Genomic DNA, 21,584 nt, shown 5'->3' with positions numbered 1-21,584 from the left:
TAATCAAACACAGCTGGACTCAAATGAAGGTGTAGAAACATCTCAAGCATGATCAGCACCTGAGTTAAATGAGTGTCACAGCAAAGGGTCTGAATACTTAGGACCATGTGATATTTCAGTTTTTCTTTTTTAATAAATCTGCAAAAATGACAACAATTCTGTGTTTTTCTGTCAATATGGGGTGCTATGTATACATTAATGAGGGAAAAAAAATGAACTTAAATGATTTTAGCAAATGGCTGCAATATAACAAAGAGTGAAAAATTTAAGGGGGGTCTGAATACTTTCCGTACCCACTGTAAATGTTTTGCTTCATTTCGATCTCTTTACTTAACGTTCTGATTACTTTTATTACAATTTAGAAACTAGAATCCATCATATAAGCTAAACGTCACAAATGTAACAACATTTTCTAAAGGATTTCTCAGAACTATTACCACTATCCTTGAGTTTCACAATTCTAAACACACATTCATCTTTTCACACCATGTGTTCCTGTTCAGTAGCAGTTAAAAACCATCACAACATGACCACAACCAGCAATTCTCAGCAAGTGAACACTAGTATGCAACATTTTCACACACCAGTGAATATTCAGGAGTTGTTTTCAATGTGCTGGCATTATTTTTATGTGCATACTAACTGTAATAATTTATGCAGATTACAGTATAATAATTGACATGTTAAACCGGATTGGCTCATAGGTCATGGTTCTTTTGTTTTTACTGTGACTGTGAATGTTTTAACAAAGCATCAGCTCCACAATATTTTAAAAGGCACTGTTTTTTATTTTAAAAAAGAAAATATGAACAGTTCAAAATATGAAAAACCTACAGAGAGTTGCAGCAATACAAGTCTTGAATAAATAATACACTTAAGAATAACGACAAACATACTTAAAAATGACATGTTCATGTGGTTGTAAAGCAGGCAAACATCACAGAGGCTACATAACATAGATGCACTAAGACTTATACTGTAAAAGATTGCAGTATATTACAATATTAAAGCAGAACTAAATAAAAACATTAAACTTTAACTTTCATGATACAATAATACTGAAAAGAAATATAAGATAAGTTTACATTAAACAAACAGTTTAGTTGAGTCACTGTGTTAACAACATAAAATCAGATAATTTTTTAGCAATTACAAAGAAGAACATGTATGTAATGTCAAACAATTCCTGTTGTGTAAAATGAAGTTCTGCACTACATGTTTTCTTATTGAATATCCTGTTTCACTCAGAAGTCCAAGGGTTTGAAATTCTGCTTCATGTTGAATCTAACAACCATTAGATGCAAGTCAAAGGAGGAGAGTGGTGCATGCACACAAACACAAATGTTAATTTGACCACATGCACATTCAGCCAAACAGCATTAATGATAATAATAATTGTTGATCAGTAAAATATGATTATAAGGACATGAAATAAATCATTCAGCTGTTATACCTCTCATCCTGCAGCATTTGAAGATCAGCACGACTGTCACTAGCAGATATGGACAAACTGTCAGAACAGAACTGAGTGTGTGGAGGACAGAGATCTGAGATTCTGAATGAGACGCTGAAAAAGAGACACACAAACACTTTATCAAGCACTATATCTGAACGAGAGCATATGTTTCTATGATGTTCTGATTAATCACTAGGACACAGGTGGGCAACTGCTTACTGACTCAAGTTAAAACTGTTAAAGTCTCTAGTTCTAAAAATGGGATGGATATATCTTTCATTTATTGAAAGAGCTTAATTTTATCTAATAATTCGACTTCAAGTGCCAGTAGCACAGATATAATTTTATATTACTAGCAGTTGTTTAATCAACCTGTTTCATGTATTGATTGCAAACTGCCATTGAAATGAATGAATACAGAAACAGACTCACGTTGTACAGTGATATTCACAGGATGATAGTTCTCTCCAGATTCAGACTGACACCAGTACACTCCAGTGTCTGATGTTCTGGTGGAGTTGATTGTACATTTAGATCCTGTTTGTGATCCCCACAGTGATGATGAACAATCTTCCAGCTGCTCATTGTCTGTGTATCTTCTCACTCTCCATCTATCAGAGTTACTCTGGTCCTCACAGCTCAGAGAGAGAGAGACAGATGTGAAGTGTTGAGTTCTGCTGGGACTGATGATCAGAGAGACTGGAGGAGAAACACCTGAGAAGACAATCAATTCTTCACAAACATACGGTGGACTGAGGAGGAAGTTTTGAATTCTGATACTTACAGTATGTGTTTATCGTACATCAACCTATGAAAAGATCAAGGAAAATGTGATTCCTACTGGTATTTGAACTCACCAGTGACCCATAGTGGTTGTTTGTTGCTGTAGGTTGTGATATAGACTGATTTTCCTCTCTCTGCTCTGCACACATAAACTCCTGTGTGATTCAGAGCAGCAGAACTGACAGTGTAGTTTCCTCCAGCTCCTCTGCTGCTGTCTGAGAGCAGCTGATAATGATTACTGTTGCCTGTAAATAGTGAAAATGTTCAGTTATCACCTCAAGGAGATATTTCTATCTGATCTGACCCCAATCAGTTACCCTAATTAAGATATTCAGGTTGTATACCAGGTATGGCTCATGGACCATGTGGCCCTCCATTACATATTTGGGTCAGAAGATGCAGATGCATGAATCTTCATGTCAAAATATGTATTATAATTTGTTTTCTTGCTATACCACGATTCACTATGGTGAGCCTTCAATACTGATTTCGATTTTGTGTTTGGTCAGATTTCACTGAAAATTTCAGTCTTCATTTGTTCTTTTGTGTTTATGTCATGTTTGTACACAGAACAGAAGGTCTGGCTACAACATTGAATATCTGGGTGCTGAAGGTTGTGTAGCTTGTTGCTACAATAAAGTGTTGTGTAGAATTTGAACTAGTGACCAATAGCTTTGTTCACTGCTCGGAAAACCCGAACTGTGGAGAGTCTGCAATCAAAAAGAGAAAGTAAGGAAGTCCGTGCCAGAATCAACAGATATGACACTTGACCTGAATGATGTTTTTACGATGATCACATGTAACTATAGAAATTTATCAAAACATCAGATTCATCTGCACAGATAGCAGCACCAAAGGACATCTCGTAACATGCAATTTTGTGTTTAAACCACAGTTGGTTCAGTACAGCTTCAAGTAATCATTTTGACTTGAGTAAAACTAGCTAATTTACACCACATGAAGCACATTATATTTTACCTGATGAAGCAGTTAGAGTGTACCAGCTGAATGTCCAGCCTGTAGAGGAGCCTTTAACCTCACAGATCAGAGTCACTGGATCTCCTTCAGTCAACCACTTCTGTGGAGAAACACTTAAAACTGCTCTGAGTTTATCTGAAATAGAGACATTCGTCATTATTGACATGTTAAACTTGTGTGTGTTTACTGTCAGTGTAACTTCATCACTGATGTTTGATGTTCGTGATCCTCCTCTCTCTGCTCCATAACAGGAGTATTTACCTGTGTCAGACTCAGTAACAGAACTGAATGTGTGTTCCTGATCACTGAAAACACTGTCTGAACCGTCTTTATACCAGCTGTACTTCCAGCTAGTGACTCCTTCACCATCAATGTCACATCTGAGAGTGACTGTCTCTCCTCTAAATACATTTTGATCAGGTTTAATGCTCACTTTGGGTTTTGGTTTTTCTGTACAACGATAACAATTTACATAGAAAATAATGTGTTGTTTTTCCTGTATAAACAGTTACTTTATTGTAAAACATGCTTAATCAAGATAGACTGAAGTGTTGTTCTTTATAACTGTTATAGTCACTTGTTCAGTGTCTTATGAATCACTTTTATGTGATCAAAAATGTGTGCCATATATTGTCACTGTTACTGGTTCACTGTAATTTGTGTAAAGTCCTCCTCTTTGTGCTCTGCACCTGTATTCTCCTCCATCAGAGACTTTAACTGAATTGATTGTTTTAGTTGCAGCTTCAGTAGATTCAGTGTTTGAGCCTTTTGTCCAGATAAACACCCATCTAACACATATTTGATCCACCTCACATCTCAGAGTAACTGAGTCTCCAGTGAACAGTGAAGTCTGTGGCCACACAGTCAGAGATGGTTTGGGTATTAGGGATGCTCCGATCCACCTTTTCGCTTCCGATACCGATTCCGATACCTAGGGTTCAGTATTGGCCGATACAGATACAGATCCGATACCAGTGAAGTTTTTTTTCATATCGCTCACTAGAGCAAAATATTTTAACCTTATATAACTAGAAAAAGTGAGGGATTGGACATAGACCTGAAGAGTCTTTTTATTTTTTATTGTGCCATTGTTTTTTCTCAAAAAGTGCAGATGTGCAACATGAGCTAGACTTGTATGAATTAAATTAAATTAAATATTGTGTGTTTGAGTCCTGTGATGTCCACTTCTCAGGGCACTTACGTTCGAACAGAACAAAGTCTGAAATGATAAGAGAAATGTGCAGAGCAGGGGGTGTGGGGACTGGAATTGAGAACTGCTGTATTAAGCTATCGTATGGCTTCAGAAGTAACAGAATAATTCACACAATCGAAATATATATATACAGTTATGGCCGAAAATATTTGCACCCTTGGTAAATATGATCAAAGAAGGCTGTGAAAATTAATCTGCATTTTAATCCTTTTGATCTTTTATTTAAATTTTTTTAACAAAAATCTAACCTTTCATTGGATAATAAGAATTTAAAATGGGGCGAAATATCATTATGAAATAAATGTTTTATCTAATACACATTGGCCACAATTAACGGCAACCTTTTATTCAATACTTTTTGAAACCTCCATTTGCCAGTTTAACAGCTCTAAATGTTCTCCTATAATGCCTGATGAGGTTAGAGAACACCCGACAAGAGAATCAGAGACCATTCCTTCATCCAGAATCACTTCAGACCCTTTAGATTCCCAGCTCCATGTTGGTGCTTCACCACACTCATTTTCTATAGGGTTCAGGTCAGAGGACTGGAATGGCTATAGCAGAAGCTTGCTTTTGTGCTCAGTGACCCATTTTTGTGTTGTTTTTGAGGTTTGTGTTTGGATTATTGTATGGTTGGAAGATCCAAACATGGCCCATTATAAGATTTCTAACAGAGTCAGTCACTTACTGATTTTTTATCTGTTGGTATTTGATAGAATCCATAATGCCATGTATCTAAACAAGACATCCAGGACCTCCAGCAGAAATATAGGCCCACAACATCAAAAATACAGCATTATATTTCATTGTACACATGGGGTACTTTTTATCCCTGTGTTCACCAAACACATCTTTAGTGTTTGCTGCTAAAAATCTTTTTTTAGTTTCATCTGACCATAGAAGCCAGCCCCATTTGAAGTTCCAGTCATGTCTGATAACTGAATATGCTGGAGTTTGTTTTTGGATGAGCGAGGAAAATTTTCCTTGAAACCCTCCCAAACAACATGTGGTGATGTAGGTGCTGTTTGACAATTTTTTTAAAGGTTTTCTGACCCCGAGACTCAACTATTTTCTGCAATTCTCCAGCCACTCAAACTCTCCTTCTCACTGTGCATTAGGACGATATAGAGACACGTCCACTTCCACGCAGATTTATAACATTTTCTGTTGAATGGAAATTCTTAATTATTGCCCTGATGGAGGAAATGGGAATTTTCACTGCTCTAACTCTTTTCTTAAAGCCACTTCACTAATTTGTGAAGCTCAATTATCTTTTGCTGCACAACAGAAATATATTCTTTGGTTTTTCTCATTGTGATGGATGATTAAGGGAATTTGGGCTTTGTTTTCCCTCATATTTATATTTCTGTGAAACAGGAAGCCTTGGATGGATAATTTCATGTTCATAATCATCCTGGAGTGCTCAAAATTGTGAATATGAATGGGAATATACTTCTGAGATATTTTACTCATAAGAATTTCTGGGGTGCCAATAATTGTGTCCAATGTGTATTTGAGAAAAACATTAATTTAATAATGATATTTCCCCCCATTTTAAATTCTTATTATCCAATGAAAGTTTAGATTTTTGTGAATTTGTTAAAGTTAAAGATCAAAAGGATTAACAATGCAGATTAATTTTCACAGCCTTCTTTGATCATATTTAGCAAGGGTGCCGATATTTTTGGCCATGACTGTATATATCGGATTTGGATCAGCCCTCTCTGACAGATACCTGATCTGAGAAAAATGCAGTATCGGAGCCGATACCCAATACCCGATATGAATATTGGATGAATATTGCTTTACTTTTTTCCTAGTTAACTTTAGCAGAAGATAAACCACTAAAAACATTAATATTTTTTAACAAGAGTGTCAATATATTTTTGTTTGTTAACGATTACCACAACGTCATCAGCATAAGCAGATAACTTAAAACCTGTTTCACAACCAGGGAGAGACACACCAGAAAGAGATCGCCTTAAATTATGTAAAAGAGGCTCTGCTGCCAAAGAATACAACGTACCAGACAGTGAACAACCTTGTCTTATTCCCCTCTGAACCTTGAAAGGACCACTTAAACCACCATTGACCTTCAATATACTCTCAATATCATTGTACAAGACTCGAATCATATTTATAAAACTAGAACTAAAACCAAAAGCATCTAATGTTTGCCACAAATATTGATGCTCAACTCTAACGAAAGTCTTTTCTTGGTCAAGTGAAATTAAAACATTTTCGCAGCCCAATGACTTGGAAAGATCTAAGAAATCACTAATTAAAAAATATTATCAGATATTAACCTGTTTGGAATGCAATATGTCTGATCAACATGAATGATATGCTCCATCACTTTTCTCAGCCTCAAAGCCAACACCTTGGACAAAATGTTATAATCTGTGCAGAGTAACGCCACTGGCCGCCAGTTCTTAATATCTTGCAAGTCCCCCTTCTTGGGGAGAAGTGTGAGAATTGCTCTCCTGCAGCTCTAAGGTAAAAGCCCTTTACTTAGACTGTCCCTGAGATCAAGCAGTAGATCCTCTCCCAGGACAGCTCAGAAAGCTTTGTAAAAGTAAACAGGAAGTCCATCGATACACGGAGCCTTGCCTATTTACAGGCTCTGTAATGCAGAATACAGCTCCTCAGCAGAGATCTTTGTATTCAACTCTGCCATAGCTTCCTCAGAAACCTTAGGCTACGTCTACATTAATCCGGATACATTTGAAAACGGTGTTTTCATTTTAAAATGCTCTCCGTCGACACACTAGCGTTTTCAAGTGTTTTCCAAAAGTGTCTCATCCACACAGAAACATCAGAAAAAGTTAAGTTCGCTTTCTGCGCGTGCGTAAAGCCTCAAAAAAGCTCACTGCAGATTATACACATGGAACAGACATGAAACGTTTTCATGCAGTTTTTCTGACAGGAAATTTTATATATTTCTATTTACAAAAAGAACTCACCATTTACTGACGCGTCCAGGTCGCACACACTCACGATTGTAGGCTACGTCTATATATCTATAATGCAGCGATCGCGAGTAAATTTGCTTTCATTTTGCAGGACTGTGATATGAAGAGTGTATAAAGTAACACATCTATAGCAATAGTGTGAAAGTGCATAGCACATAACATGCACAATACCAGTATAAACACGGATATCGGGTATAATATGCGTCACATGACTAATCTTGCGTCATCGTTTTCAAAAGCCTCCGTTTCACAGTCCACACTACAACGCGAAAACGGCGTTTTCAAATGTATCCACTTTGTAGAGCGTTTTTAAAAAGTTCCGTTTTCCTTGATAAAAACGCCGTCTCAGTGTGGAGAGAAAAATATGTGTTTTCAGAAGAAAACGTATCAGTGTGGACATGGCCTTAAGTAAGTCTCTATAAAAAGACCGTGCCACCTCAGGATTCTCTTGGAATTCCTTTTTGAAAAGCTTCTCATAAAAACCAGCTGCACATTTTCGGGTTTCTACAGACTCTTTAAGCAACTAGTACTGGATTGCAAAGAATGCATGAGCCTTTTCTGACCATTCTTTAGTTCAAGGCCAAAGAAAAAATGAGAGGGAGCATCCATTTTTACAATATTTTGATACTGTGACCTTGCACCTTGAGTAAAGAAACACAAAAGAGTGGATAGAGCTAACTTTTTCCTTTTAAGATTTTTTAAAATGTTCTCCAGCTCTTGTGGAGTCTGCCAATCCTTCCAATTCCTCTATCTCATTCTCCAAAACTTTCATACATTTAGTCATGTCCCTTGTGACATTGAGAGTATATTGTAAACAAAGTTCCTTTATTTTTCCTTTCCCTACAGGTGCATCTCAAAAAATTAGAATATCATGGAAAAGTTATTTATTTTTTTTGTAATTTAATTCAAAAAAGCAAACTTCCTTATATTCTAGATTCATTGCACAGTTTTTTTGTTTTAATTCTGATGGTTACAACTTAAAATTTAGAAAAATTAAAAATTCAGTATCTCAAAAAATTAGAATATTTTCTCAAAGATCAATCAAAAAAAGATTTACAAAACAGACATGTTCAATATCTCCAAAGCAGGTTTAATTATGCCCTCAATACTTGGTCGGGGCTCCTTTTGCATAATTTACTGCTTCAATGAGGCATGGCATGAAAATGATCAGCCTGTGGCACTGATGAGGCATTATTGAAGCCCAGGTTGCTTTGATAGGGACCTTCAGCTCCTCTGTATTGTTTTCCAGATGTTACTTATCTTCCTCTTCACAATACCCCATAGATTCTATGTGAGGGTCAGGTCAGGTGAGTTGGCTGGACAATCAAGCACAGTCATATCATGGTCAGCAAACCACTTGGAAGTGGTTTTGGCACTGTGGGTAGGTGCTAAAGTCCTGCTGCAAAATGAAATCAGCATCTCCATAAAGCTTGTCAGCAGATGGAAGCATAAAGTGCCTAAAATTTCCTGGTAGACAGCTGCATTGACTTTGGACTTGATAAAACACAATGAACCAACACCAGCAGACGTCACGGCACCCCAAATCATCAGTGATTTCAGAAACTTCACAGTGGACTTTGGATTCTGTGCCTCTCCAGCCTTCCTCCAGACTCCAGACCTTGATTTCCAAATGAAATGCAAAATTTATTTTCATCTGAAAAGAGGACTGTGGACCACTGAGCAGCAGTCCAGTTCTTTTTCTCCTCACCCCAGGTGAGATGCTTCAGAATTTTTTTTTTTTTTTTTTTTTTCTGGTTCAGGAGTTGCTTGGTTATAGGAATGTGACAGCTGTAGCCCATTTCCTGAAGAAGTCTGAGCGTGATGTGCTGACTCTGGTTCAGTCCACTCCTTGTGAAGCTCTCCCAAGTTCTTGAATCTGCTTTTCCTGACAATCTTCCCAAGGCTGCGGTCATCCCTGTTGCTTGTGCACCTTTTCCTACCATGATTTTTCCTTCCATTTTACTTTCTATGAATATATTTCGATACAGCACTCTGTGAACAGCCAGCCCTTTCTGTGGCTTACCCTCCTTGTAGAGGTTGTGGATGATCATCTTCTGGACAACTGTCAAGTCAGTACTCTTTCCCATAATTGTGGTTGCATGTTCTAAACCATCCCAGGAGGTACCCAGTATTTATACTCAAATTAATCAAACTAATCAAGCTCAAAATGGAATATTAAATTTTTTTTGAGATACTGATTTTTTTAATTTTCCTAAGCTGTAAGTCGTAACCATCAGAATTAAAATAAAAACTCTTGAAATATTTCAGTTTGTGTGCAATGAATCTAGAATATAAGAAAGTTTGCTTTTTTGAATTAAATTACAAAAAAATAAAGAACTTTTCCACGATATTCAAATTTTTTGAGCTGTACCTGTATGTCCCACCACTTTTGTAAAGAAGTGTATTCAGCTTTTGTTTTTTTATAACCACTCCAAAAATACTTTAAAGCATCAATAAAAACATTATCTGAAAGCAAAGACACATTGAAGTGCCAATAAGCACTATTACATTTCACATCCTTAACAAAAATGGAAACTTGAACAAGGGAATGATCTGAAAGGCCAAGTGGATGTATTGAACAGACTCTAGTGATGTTTAAAACAATAAAATCTGTCAAGCCTTGCCAGAGATAAAACATTATCCTTTGCATGAGTCCAAGTATACTGACGTTGAGTATTATGAAACAATCTCCAGACGTCACATAAATGATTTGTTTCAATTAGACTAATAAGACTTTTCATACTAGCTCTGTGGGGTTCAGTATGGTTCCTGTCTAGAGATGCATTTGCAGTGCAATTAAAATCACCACCCAAGAACATAATACTCATGCACATTACATTTATTAAGTACAGTGTTTAGAATGTTTAAAAATATTATCCTTTCAATGCCTATATTCGGAGCATATACACTGATAAAGGACATTTATCAGGACAGGTAGCCTGTATTTTTAATAGTCGACCCTTAACTATTTCTTCAGCAACACACGAAATAGGGGAAAAATCCTCCACTATTACTGCTCTTATGACTGAGAAAAACTTCCCCATCTCACCCCTTCTTCCAGTCAGTTTAATTTTCAGTTGTGATATGTGTTTCTTGTAAGAAAATAACATTTAATTTCCTAACTTTAAACAAATTAAAAAGAGAAATTCTTTTCACATCCTCTCTGGCACCATTAATGTTTAAGGAACCCAGCTTTATGTCACACATGACAAAAATAGTACTACAAATAAACAAGATAATAAAATAAACCCCAAAAAAGAAAAGACAAAACAACAAACACTTAATCATAATTTGCCATTTGTGTTTTAACTTTCACCATCAACTTAAGATGAAATATTTCCTGATCAGTAAAGGCTGATTGTGTGGTATGTTCTGTGTTTTTCATGAAAAACCTAGCTGAGCTAGGAAACAACCTCAAATCTGGAAAGAATTCATCAACTTTGAAAGATCTCATTCCTTTTGTTTTTTGCAAAAAGGTCTGAATTTTGTAAACACTTTCTGCATCCACTTGTGTATCTCCACATTCACTTTCACCCTCTTGTGTACTTGACATGTTTTCTTGTGACTGGGATGAGCAAGCCATTGTGACTTGTTCAATGTTTGATTTGTTTTCTAGGCTCTTCCTCTTGTTTGACACTTTAGAAAAATCATCATCCATCAAAACATCTTCCTCATTGACTAACACTGACTCCACTATAGTTGCTATGTGACCAACATTTATAACTCCTTCTGAGATATCTTGCACTTTTTAGGGGGAAGTCGTGGCCTAGTGTTTTGAGTTTTTTGGTACTATGACTAAGGTTGTGGGTTCGAGTCTCGGGCCGGCAATACCACGACTGAGGTGCCCTTGAGCAAGGCACTGAACTCCCAACTGCTTCCTGGGCGCCGCAGCATAAATGGCTACCCACTGCTCCGGGTGTGTGTTCACGGTGTGTGTGTGTTCTGTGCTGTGTGTGTGCACTTTGGATGGGTTAAATGCAGAGCACCAATTCTAAGTATGGGTCACCATGCTTGGCTGTATGTCACGTCACTTTCACCTTTTTCACTTTTTATTTTGATCACTCTGTTTATTATCTGAATCCTCCACCAACTCATCTCACTTTTAGCTCGATAATCTGCCTGTGAGACCTGCATAATCTCTCGCGGCTCAACCGGTGCAGCTGATCCGCCATCAGACCTAGCGGGCGCCGTTTACACCACATCTGCAGCCGGCCGGTGTTCTGAAATATTTGGTGTCTGAGATATTTGGTGTCCTTGGGTGGAGTGAACATGAATATTCATGAGTTTCCTGTTTTGCAAAAGCGACTGAAAATATTAGTGCGTTTTCACCAGATCACACAAGCTTCTCGACAATGTAATTATGTTTCAGCTTCAAACGAAGTTAAGCAAGCTTAGAATATAATTGTTTGTTTGTGTGCAAAATGTATAAATTGTTTCCTGTGTTATATGTTTATTCAACGATTACAGCCACTGATTTGCCAGAGGTAGCCTATCTTTAGAATACGCTACAAGTAAATGGGCCAACAGCTGTTAAATATTTTCTTATATTCCTCTGTTTTGCTATTAAAAGTATGTCGTTTGATAAGTATGTCATTTGAAGTGTGTAGCCCAGGGTTATTCAAATCTTACCTTCGAGGGCCAGTGCACTGCAGAGTTTAGCTCCAAGGGTAAGATTTGAATAACTCTTGAGGGTAAGATTTGAATAACTCTGGTGTAGCCTATATATGGTGGCATAATAAAACTGGATCACTGTATTGTAAGACTGTAAGGTGAGAAATAAGGAACAATATAAAGACTCTTAGGAATTAAATTTTTTTTTTTACTTTTTTTTTCTCCTTAAAAAAGGTGTCATATGGAAGTGCATGACAACCTACAACAAGATTGCAGTTCATGAGGAGAAGCCGTTTGTTTGTAATTGATGTAACTGTTACAAATAAGTAGAGTTTGCTACTTGCACTTTTGCCTGTTATTTTTGTCCTAGTTTGCAGAAGCACTTCTAATGGGGAAGACTTACATTTTCTCAAGTTATATATGAGGCTACTATTGCACACATACTGTACATGAAGACATGGGTAAACGTTCTCAGAATTAACTTTTTTTTTTTTTTTTTTGTTTTTTTAATCTGATGCAGGGGATGATGACCAACAAAATGTGTACTTTATCACTGTAATAGTTAAACAAATCAAATGCAAAACACAAACAAAAAAAATGTACACTATATGATACAAATGTTGTATTATTTGACCAGTTTTAAAGTTTAACTACATTTTGTTCCTGAAATCCATACTTTTGGAATCAAGATAATCAAAGGTAATCAAACCAAGCACAACCTAATAAAACATGTTTCATGGATAAAGGGTTTTGGCAAAAAGAACATGTTGAAGAACAATATTCTACTAATATAAAAACATGTGGATCATCCTTGAATGGCCTATTCTGCAATGGGTATAAACAATCTGGTCCCACTGATTTGGAAATATGTTTCTTCTCCCAACATTTAGACTGATTTCATTGAGTTTGTTCATGGTGTATAAATCTCTCTTTGCCATTAGTTGTTCATATAGGAATTTATAACAGGTTTTAGATCCATAAGAGATATTACTTACCACAGAAATACTATAACATGTGCTTGCTTGTGTTCATCAGTAGGCCTATCCCTAAACACCTATACAAAGTAGACACTTGTAGCTTTCACCCTTTTTTTTTTGTTTAAACATGACCATGTATTTTATATTTATACAGGTGTGTCGTAAATGTCATTTATGTAATGCCTTCACCACATCTGTTAATAAAACTTTAACAGAATCAGTTGCTGTCTTTATTCAGCAAAAGGAATCTACTTTTATCTTTGAAATTAAAATATATGAATTACTGTATGGTTTGATTTAGCCAATTGTTATTAAAATATAAAACATTTGAATTGTTTTAAGTTTGTAGAATATAAGTAAAACATTGTTAAAGTACTGCAAGGTTGCTGATTGCACAACTTGACCAGTCAAAATGATTTTCATCTGAATCTCCAATTCATCTCAAAGTGCCCCACAATGCAGTATATGGTTACATGGTTAAACAAATTTTCACAATATTGCCCTTTTTTTCTTTCTTTTTATTCTTCTTTTTATCCTTTAACTATATAGTACATTTTGTCCACTAAATGTATCAGTTTTCGCTTTGTTATTAAAAACTTTTTCGAATGATTGCGCAAACGATTAGGAATGGCACAGAATAATCATCATAATAAATTTCATTATGGCACAACAGATACATTTTGGCCAAGTTATTAAACAATACATTTTAGGGAGTCTCCAGGTAAAATAAGAATGTTATAAAAATGCTTAATAGTTGTAGGCTCATTTACTTGGAGCAAAGCCTGCCTCAGGTAAATAATAACGACAATCACTAACCATGACACAATCTGTAAATTATTTTGCATATTAACAGTTATACATTAAGTATAATGTCATTCTACGCTGAAACATACCTTCTTGAAAATCTTGTGTGTTTCAGTGTCAACACACTAATATTTTCAGAGTCGCTTTAACTCGAAACAGGAAACTCATGAATATTCATATATATTCCGCCCAGTGACATCAAATATCTCTGACACTGAATATTTAAGAACACCGGCCCTCGCATCTTTCATTCGGGCACAAGCGAATCGCGTGTCTCACCACTCCGCACCCAAAACACTTCATCAGTTCTGTAGTTACATGTAGGCTACAGTACAATCAAAATCTTCAACCTTGAACTTAAAACCAAGTTCAACTCTTCATCGTTTTTCTTAAGAATCGAACTTAAAGACACCACATGTTTAAGCTGAGGAGATTTTCAACTGATAGGAATCATTTTTATCAGTGACACTGATTTTCCATATCTCCCTAGCTCTTTTTCCAAAAGCTCATTTTTCAAAAACAGGGGTGCATTCGAAATAATGACCTTTTTACAGGACTTATCATTGACAGAACCGGTGAGTGTGTGTCATTAATGGTAATCTCGTTCTCAAGCAAACGGTTTACTTTATTCACCTCATCCAAAAAAATGACAACTGCACTATTCATCCTGGAAGCCAACTTAACTTAACTCAAAGCCAACAAACTCACCTACCGCGAGACTACAATCTTCTACAGAAGCTCCTTCAGGAGGAGACAATTTAATACCATGCCTGCGCGTTAACTTCTGAAAACTAAACTGCTCTCCTGCAGCCGCCGCCTCCAAGAGAGAACGAAAAACTTAAAACCACTAACAACAAAAAGAAGGGAGAAAGATAATGTATTTTTGTTTTTTAACACACTGCACCACACTCTCGAACAGCACTCGCCACGCTCACACCACTCACACACACGCAGAGAGAGAGAGAGAGAGAGAGAGAGAGAGAGAGAGAGAGAGGTAATGCTGAATCACTCCATTTCTATTTTTATTTTCTATTTCTATATTATATATTTCTATTTCTATATAAATATTGAATTTCTCTTGCTATATTTATTTTAAAACATATTATGTAATCAATACTTGGTGTACTGTACATGTAAATTGATACATTGTCACCAAGGAAAATATTGCTATACTCTGCTGTATCAATTTTTCTCCCCACCCCTTTTCATCATCACAGCAGAGAACTGTTTAGGAAACGTCAAGCCAACAGTCTGAACACAAACAGAGGAATAAATACACTCTTACTGTGTACTAGTGAATAACTGCTTAAGACAACAGAGACATTAACTATGAAAAACAAACCAACAGATCTGATTACAAAGCACAAAACTGAATGACTGAACAAACACACTGATCTACAACACAACAAAGTACATTTCTCTTCACAAACAGCACTAACTGCACACTTCCTCTCAAAATCATCTTTCACTCATAGATCATGGACTACAGCTGGGTTTGAAACTCTGAGAGCAGCATGAAAAGAAAGAAAAAAGCAGGAACACTAAATCACTTTATCCAAATCATAATATAAGAGCAATAAACATCTATAAATTATAGAGGAAGATTTCAGTAGTGTTTATTGATGTACAGTCTCACCTCTGACTGAGATCCAGCTCTTGGGTGACTCTTCTTTCTCTGGGTGTTTGCAGTAGTAGAAACCTTCATGTGACTTTGAGACAGTAGAGATGATCATCTCTGTAGTTTGACTCTGGATGAGTGATCCATCTTTATAGAAATCAGCTCTGAGGATTGGTGGGCTTGTATATGGATATAAACAGTGTAGAGTCAGAGAATCTCCTTCAGTCACAGGATGAACAGGACTCTCCAGAATCACACCAACTACAGAAACAGAGGAAATATGAGCTGACAAATAGTCAGAATATAGTATGAATACACAAACAATTTGATGAAAATAATAATTATAATAGTAATATTAGTAATAATAATTATAATGCATTTTATTTCGAGGTACCTTTCAAATGTAAAATCTTTATGAGCGAGTCATTAAGTTATGAATAATTTGTTTAACTTTTTTTTATCAATTTGTTGAATATTTTATTTTATAAATAGACTGCCGCAATTTTTACTAGAAACTGTTATTATTATACTAGTTATTTTATTTAGTTGCATGGTGGGAGAATAATGATATCTATTTTAAAAATAAAATATTGATTCAAAATATAGTTAATATAAATATGAAAAATAATACTTCTTTCTAAAGAAATTTGTAAAGTATATTTGCTCAATAATGTTCATAGCATTTTGAGTTTGTTCAATACTTTCTTTGAGTATGAATACATTTTTTTCATTCTCAGAGTTATTTTAAATAGGACAAGGACAAGCAAGATTAGATAAGTAATAAACTGTATTTCTAAATCAGTAAATCTGCAAATATTGTCCTAAATAAAGTCTGAATTTGCAAATTGTAATTTGTGGCCCTTCATGTTTTATGTAGTTTAAATGCGGTCCGCTTGGCCTCTGAACTTCAGTAGCTCTGGTCTAGCGGATTCGTTGTCATTTAGAAATAAGATTGTGTGATTGAATCAAAATCACAATCAGGCTCTTTAAATCTGAAACTTAAAACAAGGGCTTTGAGAAATGAATAAATACAGAAACACAGACTCACTGTGTACAGTGATATTAACAGGATGATAGTTCTCTCCAGATTCAGACCGACACCAGTACACTCCAGTGTGTGATGGGACGGTGGAGCTGATTGTACATTTAGATCCTGTTTGTGATCCCCAGCTTGATGATGAACAATCTTCTAGCTGCTCATTGTCTGTGTATCTTCTCACTCTCCATCTATCAGAGTTACTCTGGTCCTCACAGCTCAAAGAGAGAGAGACCAGTGTAAAGTGTTGAGTTCTGCTGGGACTGATGACCAGATAGACTGGAGGAGAAACACCTGAGAAGACAGTTTCAGCTACAATTTGAAAATCAAGTCAAAACAGTTTTATTGATTTAACACTTTACACAATGTGCAATGTTTCAAAGCAGCTTTTCATTAAAATATGACAGTTCTAATATCTGAAAATTCATAAGTCATCACTGAGTATTTGTAGTTAAAACTTCATAAACAAAATTACACAATTTAATATATTTGTCATTATGCTGTCAGCATTGGCAGTTCTACATTGAATTACACCCTGGGCGAGACCCCCTTCGAGCTATGTCCTCTGTAGTGGACACTAGGACTCAGTTGTTTAAAAAATAAAATGACATGAAATTATATGTATCGGCAAAAACAATTAAATTTTTTTCAATCACCAATAACTTTTTGGGTTTCAGGAATTTTTTTTAACAAAAATTTGTATAAAGATGATTCTCAACTATGTTATGAAAGATATAATGGAATGAATTAATACACCATTTTACTTTATGCAATATGTGGGTAAAATGGCCATAAATTAATATTCCTATTCAATGCAATGTATCTATACACTGTGTCTAATTTGGTGAAATTAGATCTCGTGTTTGTTGAGTTAAAACCAAATTATTGTTGAATAAGCATAGCAAGCATCATAGCAAAAAGGCTAACAAACTTACAGGGGTCCTATTATGTTCTTTTACAAGGTCTTGATTTTGTTTTGGGGTGTACTAACATGCTCTTATACTAGGTTGCTCGAAAAACACATTATTTTTCACATATTTTACATTATTACAACACCTCTCTCCCCAGTCTGGCATGCACGGCTCCAATAGTTCCTGTGGGAGCAGAAACTGTTGCGGTAGTGGGGAGAAACAGAAAAAGGCTCCTGCGGGAGCAGAGAAATACAGAAAAAATCCTGCGGGAGCAGACACTGCTGCTGCAGTGGATAAATACAAAAAAAGGCTCCTGCAGGAGCGGCTACTGCTGTGGTAGTAGGGAAATACAGAAAAGGCTTCTGCAGAAGCAGGCGCTGCTGCGGCATCTGAAAAGAGAAATTGGCTTCTGCGGAAGCAGGTGCTGCTGCGGCATCTGAAAAGAGAAATTGGCTTCTGCAGAAGCGGGCGCTGCTGCGGCATCTGAAAAGAGAGATTGGCTTCTGCGGAAGCAGGTGCTGCTGCGGCATCTGAAAAGAGAAATTGGCTTCTGCGGACGCAGGTGCTGCTGCGGCATCTGAAAAGAGAAATTGGCTTCTGCGGAAGCGGGCGCTGCTGCGGCATCTGAAAAGAAAACTCCAGCGGGAGTGGGAACTGCTATGGCATCTGAAAAGAGAAAATAGCTTCTGCATAAGTGAGCACTGCTGCAGCAGATTAAGATACAGACAAAGGCTCCTACTGGAACGGGAACTGCTGCGGCAGTGGGAAAATAATGGAATAGCTTATGCGGGAGCGGGGACTGCTGCAGCATCTGAAAAGAAAACTCCTGTGGGAACTGCTACGGCATCTGAAAAGAGAAATTGGCTTCTGCGGAAGCGGCTGCTGCTGTGGCATCTAAAAAGAAAAAATGGCTTCTGCAGAAGTGAGCACTGCTGCAGATTCAAATAAAGATGAAGGCTCCTGAGGGAATTTAGGCACGGCTCCTCCGGAAGCGGGAACTGCTGCGACAGTGGGGAAAGACAGGAAAGGCTTCAGCGGGAGCGGATATTGCTGCGGCAGTGGGGAATACAGAAAAAAGGGCTCCTGTGGGAGCTGACACTGCTGCGGCAGTGGGGAAATATAGAAAGGCTCCTGCGGGAGCGGGCACTGCTGCGGCAGTAGGGAAATACAGAAAGGCTCCTGCGGGAGCTGACACTGCTGCGGCAGTGGGGAATACAGAAAAAAGGGCTCCTGTGGGAGCTGACACTGCTGCGGCAGTGGGGAAATACGGAAAGGCTCCTGCGGGAGCTGACACTGCTGCGGCAGTGGGGAAATATGGAAGAGCTCCTGCGGGAGCGGGCACTGCTGTGGCAGTGGGGAAATATGGAAGAGCTCCTGCGGGAGCAGGAACTGCTGCAGTGGGGAAATGGAGAAAAAGGCTCCTGCGGGAGCGGGAACTGCTGTGGCAGTGTAGGAATTAGGTAAGGCTCCTTCGGGAGCGGGAACTGTGTGGAAATTAGGTAAGGCTCCTGCCCGAACTGCAGTGGCAGTGGGGAAAATGGAAAAGCTCCTGTGGAAGCGAGGACTGGGGAAAATATGGCAGACCACCTGCAGGAGCGGGAACTGCTGCGGCAGTGTAGGAATTAGGTAAGGCTCCTGCAGGAGCAGCATTGGCAGTGGGGAAATCTGGAAAAGTTCCTGCTGGAGCGGGTTGTGCTGCAGCAGTATGGGAATTAGGTAAGGCTCCTGCGGGAGCTGGAACTGCTGCGGCAGTGGGAAAAATAGGGAAAAAGTTCCTGTGGGAGCAGAGACTGTTGCTGCAGTGGGGAAATATGGAAAAGCTCCTGCAGGAGCGGGGACTGCTGTGGCAGTGGGGAAAACGGAAAGGCTCCTGTGGGAGAGGGCATTGCTGCGACAGTGTGGGAATTGGGTGGGGCACCTTCGGGAGCGGGGTGCTGCTGGGACAGCTGGAGTGGGGATGGGCTGTTATAGATGGATTAGGTGATGTTAAAGGGGGTTAGCTATGGTTGTTCAGGAGTTTGAGTGAACAGGGATGGACTGGCATTAAAGGGGTCGACTGATGAGGGTTTGGTGAGTTTCTGATATGGAATCGGTCTGACCGCACGTAGATCTTGAAGGCCTCTGCCTTTTGACAAAATCTGTGTCCTGATGTTGCTGGCTACGGGGGGTGGTTCCAAGGCGAGAGTGTTCAGAGGGATGGAGAGAAGGAGGGGCAAGGATGCAGGGGGGAGGAGGAAGGATAGCTGCCGGAGCCGCTTGCGGGGGCATGCTCACGCTTGGGATCAGTGTTAATTTAGTCAATGAAGACGAAAAATATTCATTAACTGACATATATTCATCCCAAGATAAAGACAGACTAAATCAAAAAATGCCTGTCAAGGTTAGCGCTGCTTGGGATGGCTCCAGGCGCAGAAGAAAGGGGAGGAAAGAGAGGGGGAATGGCGGGCATCGGGGGCCTGCGCCATTAGCGGAGGCATGCTCCCACTTGGGACAGCTCTGGGAGTGGAAGAGAGAGGGGAAAAAAAAGAGGGGAATGGCAGGCATTGGGGCCTAAGCCAAGGGTGTTTGGAAGGATGGGTAGGGCAGAACATAGAGAAGGAAGGGGAGCATGAGAGGAGGAGGAAAGAGAGGAGGAATGGCAGGCATCGGGCCTGTGCCATTAATGGAGGTGGCCTCACACTGGGGTTAGACTGTGGGGCTGACGGCCATGAGTAGGGGAGGGGGTTGTCGGAAAAGGGGTGTGGATGGGTCTGCACCGCTATCGGAGGCATGCTCATGCTAGTGTCTGCTATGGGAGCTGGAGGCCACTGAAAAGGAAAAAGGGGGTAAGTAGCAGCAGGAGGAAGGTCTGAGATGTGAGGGTCTGTGTTGCAAGCGGAAGCAGCTTCGCACTTGCTTCACGTGCTGTAGGCCACAGGAAGGGAATCCTGAAGACCCTGTGTGCAGTCTGCACTGCTAGCGGAGGCAGCCACATGCTAGCATTTGCTACGGGAGCTGGAGGCCACTGAACAGAAAAATGGTTATTAGTAGCATGAGGGAGCGGAAGAGATGTGGGCATGTTTACAAATGGAGGCAGCCTCATGTTTGCTTCAGCTGTTGTAGCTGTAGGCCGTGGGAAGGGGTTGGGGTGTGTGCTGTCTTGAAGAACCTGTGTAGCCTGCACTGCTAGCAGAGGCAACCTTATGTTAATGTCTGCTACGTGAGCAGGAGGACACTGAAAAGAAAAAAAGGAGGTTAGAAGTAACAGGATGGAAATACTGGGATGTGCGGGACAGTGTGGCAAGTAGAAGCAGCTTCATGCTTGCTTCGGCTGCTGTAATTGTTGGCTGTGGGAAAGTAGAAGGGTTAGTAACATTTGACGGGGCAAGCTAAAAATGCCTGGGTAGCCTACTGTGTTGCCGGTTTAGCAACTGATTGCCTGATTTGACAATTCCTCAAGCCTTGTCCACATTAATACGTTCCTGTTGAAAAGCATATTTTCCTCTCGTTTTGGCCTTCCAGGCTTTTTAAACGGTCTCCAGAGCGGATAAATTTTAGAATGCTGTTTTCACGTTGTAGTATGGACTGTGGAAACAGAGGTTTTTGAAAACGATGAAGCATGTTTAGTCTTGTAACACATCAGGGTTTCCCACACATTGATTTATTTGTGGCGGGCCTCCACAATATCAAAACTGACCGCCACAAATAGATTTTACAAAAGGCTTTGACTTCATTGAATAAACATGAGCACTGGACGTTTCAAAATCAAAAAACCGATGCGGGTGTTTTTATATCACTGTATTTCAGAAGAAAACCAACTGTATTTAGGAAATTTTCGATTTCATTTTCATTTCATTTTGCATGTAATGCTTGATAAGGCAGCGTTTGTGAGCGCTGTTTTGCAGCCGTCACCGGAGAATCCTGTATCTCTCCCGCTTTTAAAGCGCATCCTGCTGGCAGAAAATGAATTTGCATATATATGTCTATATGGGGGCGGGAGAGTGCTGCCACAAATAGAGTGTAAGGCTGTGGGAAACACTGCACATTGTACCAATAGACATGTTTATAGCAGTAACATTAATTTGCAGTTATGTGCTATTCACTTTCACGCTGTTTCTAAAGATATTTACTTTGTACTCTTTTCATATTGCAGTCCTAAAAAGACAACAGAAAATGTACTCACTGCGGCAAACACGAGGGCAGTTGCGTTTTAGATCAATTCTGAGTGAGCGCGCCAGTAAATGGT

The 21,584-nt window shown here is 38.7% G+C and overlaps 1 protein-coding gene and 1 pseudogene across 1 annotated transcript in view; one reads left to right on the top strand and one right to left on the bottom strand.

Annotated features, from left to right (window-relative positions):
* LOC109112423 (hsp70-binding protein 1-like) overlaps window positions 1-21,584 on the top strand; it is a 65,524-nt gene that overhangs the window by 13,072 nt on the left and 30,868 nt on the right. The gene's annotated exons all lie outside the window — the stretch shown is intronic.
* Window positions 781-21,584, bottom strand: part of LOC109112019 — a 45,695-nt pseudogene continuing 24,891 nt past the window's right edge.

This window comes from Cyprinus carpio, chromosome B3 (genome assembly GCF_018340385.1).
Source record: "Cyprinus carpio isolate SPL01 chromosome B3, ASM1834038v1, whole genome shotgun sequence".
In the NCBI taxonomy this organism is placed as follows: Eukaryota; Metazoa; Chordata; class Actinopteri; order Cypriniformes; family Cyprinidae; genus Cyprinus; species Cyprinus carpio.
This window is presented reverse-complemented; position numbering and strand designations above follow the sequence as displayed.